This window comes from Macaca fascicularis, chromosome 2 (assembly GCF_037993035.2).
Source record: "Macaca fascicularis isolate 582-1 chromosome 2, T2T-MFA8v1.1".
Taxonomy (NCBI): Eukaryota; Metazoa; Chordata; class Mammalia; order Primates; family Cercopithecidae; genus Macaca; species Macaca fascicularis.
The window spans coordinates 50,998,481-51,005,442 of record NC_088376.1 but is presented as its reverse complement, the minus strand read 5'-3'; positions in this window follow the sequence as shown (position 1 = coordinate 51,005,442).

Below are 6,962 nucleotides of genomic sequence, written 5' to 3'. Positions count from 1 at the left end.
ACTGCTTGTAAAAACATTTGTCTACATGGGAAAGGGAAGCTCCATATTTTGGCCATATGCAAAGACAGGTAGCCATCTGGAAGGGGTCTGTTTCTGTGTGTCCAAGATGTGAATGGCCTTCTCTGATAATAAACAAAGTGCCCAAAGAACTTGTCAAGGGGTTTGTCATAAGGTAGACCAAGTGCTCACAATCCCACACAAGAAATATACTATGTAGCAGGGTCTGTTCTCTACTTGATGCGTGCAAGTTCCATTATAGCTAATGGGAATTACATGTGCATTTTCAGGAAGCACTATGCTGTGTGAACTTCAGAGGAAAGAAAACATAGGCATGAGATTTTAAAAGAAAGAAAGAAAGAAAAGTAACAGAAAATAAAAGAAATCCAAATCAGTTTGCTCCTGTACTCCTGTATTGATAATAAAAAATGTGGAGGCTGAAAATGAAAGTGTGCACTTTTTAAAAAAACTATAGTTATGTGCCCTCCCAAAGATGTGTAAGCCCAGATTCACAAGAGTATATTTGGCAACTGGTACTTTAGCTATTCATTTGCTTCCATAAAACAGTAGGTATATTGCATGGGGTGTTGACTTCATTTTTCTCTTCTTAGTTATCTATTTTAAATGATTTAAAAATATTATAATTATAAATTCTGGAATTAATGTACCTATATAAATATAAACTTCATTTTACATAGACCAGAAAATACGGGCTGGGGAAAGCATTTATATGTCAAAATATACTTCAAATATTAACAGTTGTGTAGATAGTGTCAAAATATATTTAAAATTTCATTTTTAGGCAATAGTTGATATAAATATAAATTTTTTTTTTTGTTAAAACAGGTAACATCAAAACACAAATAAGAATGGTGCTTCTTCGAAGTATATAAAATGTTTGGAATGTGTAAATATTTTGAATTCTTGCCACATAGCTAAGTATGAATTCCTAGCATGGATCAAAATCTTCCAAAGAAATCTTGGCAGAAAAGCACAAACCACACACACACAGAAAATATCTAGTCAGTCCCATGAAAGGAAATAAACAGACTACAAATAGAAATTGCTTTATTTCCAAGTCAATTCATTTTGGCAAACTACGTGGTAATATAATGTCTTTTCTATGGTGATGAAAGAATAGTTTTAAGTGTAAGTCATGAATAGACCTGTTACTAATGGTTAACATTTACCACATGATAGTTAATATTCATAATAGGGATAGATACAGTTTTATGCTATATAATTTAATCAAATGCCATAAGAATTTTCTAGATTTTTTTTTAACTGACCAACATTCAATTATCCCTGTGTGTGGTTTCTGTGCACAAAGGAGAGAGTTTCTCTTTTGCATTGCTGCCATGACCCCTGGGGCTGTAAGAATTATTAAGATCACAGCCACTACTTAGATTTGCATGAGCAATTAAAAATTCTGGAACTTATCTAGTCCCACTGGATGAATTTTCTAACATGTTAATAATAAAGTTGATAAAGATAATTACAATGATGGCATTTATTAAGGGTCTACTCTATGCTCTACATAGATCGCTGTTCCTTCACACAATAATCATGATATATACTTACAGCAAAATGCCTATTACAGATGAGGAAACTGGGCTCAGAAAAGCTAAATAACTTTTCCAAGATTTCACAGCTAACAAGTATCTGAATGACTAAGATCAAATGTGTATGACCTAAAGCTTGTGTTTTTCTCCATTTGCTATGTTATCTTTATGTGGCTAAATGTTTATCTTATACTCATGAATTAACTGGCTATATATACTAGAGGTGATCAAACAAAAATTTAATATGCCATAACAAATAATTTTTATTTGTAAAAGAGAAAAAGTATTTCTCATATAACTTAGTTCACAACATAACTTTTTATTTTTAATAGAATCCAAGTAGAGTAAAGCCACTATCACATTTTTGTTATATTTTAAAATGTAATCTAATGACTACAATTTTGTTGCAGGTAAAATGCACATTGTATCAAATATATATGTGTTATGCAAGTGTGTCTTGATTAAAAAATGATTCAGCATATTTATTATTTAAATTCTGAAATTGGAGGATGTCTGTTAAATTTGGACATTAAAAAGCATCAAAGTACTAAGTTATTTTTGCTTATCTTAGCCATTCTTTAAATCCATAACTAGAAATGAACAATCTGCCAGTATTAAGGTTCTGAGGCATCTGTTTCCTAACCAAACATTCCATATTTTAGAGTTCCATCCAAGTGCGTACATATTAGTAGCTTTTGCTAGCAGATTAGATGCTAGATGCTTAAAGCTTTTTATTCCACCTCCCCCACCCGCCCCCACAACGAAGTTTTTGAAATAGAAAAGAAAACTTCCTTCTGTTTGACTCAAATTGTGTTTCCAGATGTCCAGGGTCAAAGGTTGGAAACGAAAGTTTTGAGTTTTGGCCTACTCTCACCAGACAGCATGCCCGAATGGGCAAGAGCTTCCCCAGAGGGCATCCTTTTGTAGTTTTTATGTTTTCTGTGGTCTCCCGTGCTAAGAAGTCCATACCCCTCTGCTGACTTACGCCATTCCGATTCCACTTCATAAGTGGTCTAAGCCTCTTGGATTTACTCTTTAGCAGTTGACTATTTTGAACCATTAAAGTGCTTGTTATAAATGCATAAATTTGGAAAGTTTATAATTATCTTCTGGCTGAGTATGATGTGTCAGGTTCTATTTGGTAACATTTGTTCTCTCTTTTTGTCAACTACCATTATGAGATGAGAGATAGGGGGTAAATTAATAAAATATAGATACATCAAGAACTTGATTTTATTTTGCTCTGCTGAATGGTTGATCTTTAACCATTGCTTTATATTTTAAGAATTTTTTTTGCAGGCCATTTTTATTTGGAGAATATTCTAGAAATTGAGAGTTTTACTAGAAAATATTTAAAATGGTTCATCTCAAAGGCGTGAATTATGATGCCAACTTGAAATACCATGTTATCAAAAATAAACCTAGAGCAACATCTCAAACTTTTGTTTTTCTTAATAGTTATGAAATTTATGAAATACACAAAATAGTTTGTTATATTACAGGAAGTAAGAACAAATATACCTTGAACACCTATTAAGGCAGTGTCTAGCACAGAGCAGGAACAATAACAACGAAAATGGTCTCTTCTGTTTTACTATGATTAAGTTGAATTGTAACACATACTCTCCTTTTTCCATAGCTTATTCTAAGTTCTGAGATTTTATGTGGATTTTAAAACTATGGGAATCTCATCAAACGGTCTGTAAAGTTGTCTGTCTCACTAATACCTCACAGCCCTATAGTGAGGAGGTCACAGAGGAGAGTCGAAGACAAGAAAGGCAGGATGTGAGGAAGCAGGAATAACAGTAATAAAATATTAGTATATATGCTTGAAATAACTTATTATCTGTAATCAATGTGGGAGAATATAACATAGGAAATAATGCAATGCAAGTGTAAGCACAGCTATGCACTTGGGTTCTGTTCTCAAATCTCAGACATTCCATTCCCACTAATATAAATATGCCCATATTCAAAAGGAGAGTCATAGGACAGACTTCTAACAAGATCTGCTCATGTCTTTCAAAAGCTGTATTTAATCAAGGGCAACTATTCCTTGCTCTAAGAGTTTGTTGCACCCATTAAGTACTGTATTTGGGAAACATGAGATTGTAAAATTGCATTTCCCAAATACAGTGAATAAATAATAAAGTGTGCTACTATTTTATTATCAATTATTAAGTTCTGTAAATAATCTTATAATATAGAATTCTACTTTTTAAAAAGTTACAACCTACACTTAGTTGCTTTAAATAATGTATCAAACTGTTTACATAAAAAGAAATATACTGCTTGTAAATTGTTCAACTTTAAGTAGTATTCAATGGAGTGATTGAGGGGTAAATCTTAGAAGTCAGATTGCATGGCCATTTAAATCCTGGCTGTCTCCATCTGGCTGGGTACTTTATTCATCTATGTTAGTGTTACTTTATCTGTAATTATCTCATAGGTTTATTATAAGGAATAAAAGATGTGGTATATATAAAGCACTTAGAGCACAATCTCATAGCTATTAGTATTAATCAGAAAGTGAGCTCCATGGGGACAGGGATTTTTGTGTCTTATTTGTTCACTGATGTATTCCAAATACCCGAGAGAGTGATTTCCAAATAAATAAATATATCGACCAATTTAAAGAATAAATTTTAATTATACTTTTATGATAAAATATGACAATTTTTATCAATATCAGCAGAGAGTAGAAATAAAATTATATTCAAATATAGAGAAAATACACAGAGAAAATTGGAATTGGATTCACTTATTAAAAACTACTAATTTTTTATTTTATATCATTGTAGCTAATTAATGTAGTTTACAGAGTAGTCATTTTTGGGAATGTTCTGAGATTTCTATGTAATCTAAAAGGTGTTCCATTTTCTTGTAATATTCAACGTGTGTTTGACAAGAACACATTTTCTATTTGCAGGACAGAATATTGTAGGATATATAGTATATCAAACTCACTTATGTTGTTAAACTCTTCTCATTTGTGTCTGCTTGATTTAGTATGTTTTCGAAAGACACAGCTAAGAAAAAAAAAATGACACATAGTAATACAAGAAAATACGGTGAGGGAAAATGTATAACAAGTAACTCTAATTAAAATACAAATTATATAGCAACATTATTTATTAGATAAAACAGAATATAAGGGGAAAATCATTGGTAGGGATAAAGAGTAGCATCCCATACTGATAAGGTAAGCAATTTGTAAGATTTTATATTAATTATAAACTTCTATGTACTTAATACTTTAGGTTTAAATATATAAAATAAAATATGACTAATTTGAAATGAGATTTTATCAATCCAGCCTCAGTAGTGTATTTTAACATACACTACTGTATAGAAATTGACAAAATCAAGCAGACACAATCAGAAAAGTTTAACATAGATGAGTTTGATATAATACATATCTTACAGTTTTCCATCCCACGAATTGAAAATGCATTCTTGTCAAAAAGACATGGAACATTACTAAAACAGAACACCTTTTAGACCATGTAGAAATCTCAGAAAAGTTCCAAAAATAACTACTCTGTAGGCTACATTAATTTATTACAATGATGTAAAAAAAAAAATAAGAAATAAAAAAATGAAACCACAGCAAACCTTCCCTTCCCTTAGTCTTGGAAACATGAGACTCTCCTAAACTACTTGAAAATAAACATATTTACATATAGAAGACAGAAGAAAAAGACAAACAAACAAATACTTATAGAGAAATTCAAAGTAAATAAAAGAGGGAAAGAAAAAGAAAAACGGCAGAAATTAAGAAATGCTAAAAAAAAATTTCCTTAAAAAGAATAAAACAATATTAAAATTCAGGCAAGATCACTCAAGAGAATAAAAACAAAGGCACATATAAATAATATTAGGAACAAAAACGAGGGTGTAATTGCAAATGGAACCTAGATTTTTTAAAAAATATAAAACCATGGTCAATAACTTAATCACTGTAAATTGGAACTTAGATGCAATGGATTATTTTATAGATAACCATAAATTTCTAAAATTGAATCAAGAAGAAATAGAAAAACCAGGGTATATCAATAACCAACAAATAATTGAATTAGTAATTATAATGTCCTCCCAAAGAAGATAACATGGTCAGACACATTTTAGGGACAAGTCATAGGATGTATCTGAAGAAAAGAGATCACCTTTCTCCAGTCAAATCCTAAAGAATGCATAAATCAAGGTGAACAAAACAGAATAAGGTCACTTGCTCAATGCCCTATCATTTTCTTCTTTATCTTCCTAAAATTCAGTGTAGTAAAATTTTAGGGGAAATAATATGAGACCTAGAAAATGCTAATAAAGTGACTCCCTATTTCCACCATGAATTCTTAAAATAAGCCGCAAACATGAATGTAGCCATGCATTATAGATCGAATAGTCCAATTCTTCAATAACTCACTCTCTTTTGGAGATCCTCATTCTGAAAGATTGGAGAGACCTGGCTTTTCCACAGGATTTCCTCTAGAAGAAAGATACCCAACTCTATAGACCAAAAGTCATCTCTGTGTCTCTGCCACAAATTCCCAATCTTAACCACACATCTCCTCTCACACTTGATAGGGAAAATAGATCCACTAGACTTATCTGTGACTGCTCATCCTTCAATTTCCAATAGTACACATGAATATTTATCTCTCTCTATATATATATATATAGATATAGATATATATAGATATAGATTATATATATATCTATAGATATCTATATCTATATATATATAGAGAGAGAGAGAGAACACATATTCTCTCTATTTTATTTTATTTATTTTATTTATTTATTTATTTTTTTGAGACGGAGTCTCGCTCTGTCGCCCAGGCTGGAGTGCTGTGGCGAGATCTCGGCTCATTGCAAGCTCTGCCTCCCGGGTCCACGCCATTCTCCTGCCTCAGCCCCTCGAGTATCTGGGACTACAGGTGCCCACCACCACGCCCGGCTAATTTTTGTATTTTTAGTGGAGACGAGGTTTCACCATGTTAGCCAGATGGTCTTGATCTCCTGGCCTCGCGATCTGCCCGCCTTGGCCTCCCAAAATGCTGGGATTATAGGCGTGAGCCACTGCGCCCAGCCGAAAACACATATTCTCTATCCCTCGTTTCCTCAAAGAAAGACCCAAGTCCAGGTTCATTGCATTATGTGCCCGTTATGAATTTTCAACATCTTTAATGTGTTTCTTTTATTCTGAGCCTTTTCCTCACCCTCCACCATAGAGTAAAAATAAAACAGACATAAAACACCTCTATTAGCTTTATATTGCTGCATAACAATGACCACGAACTCAACAGCTTAAACCAAACACAAATTCATATCTTACCATTGATGTGGACCCTAGTCTCAACATGGCCTGGTGAGGTTCTCTGCTCAGGGTCTCTCATGACTGAA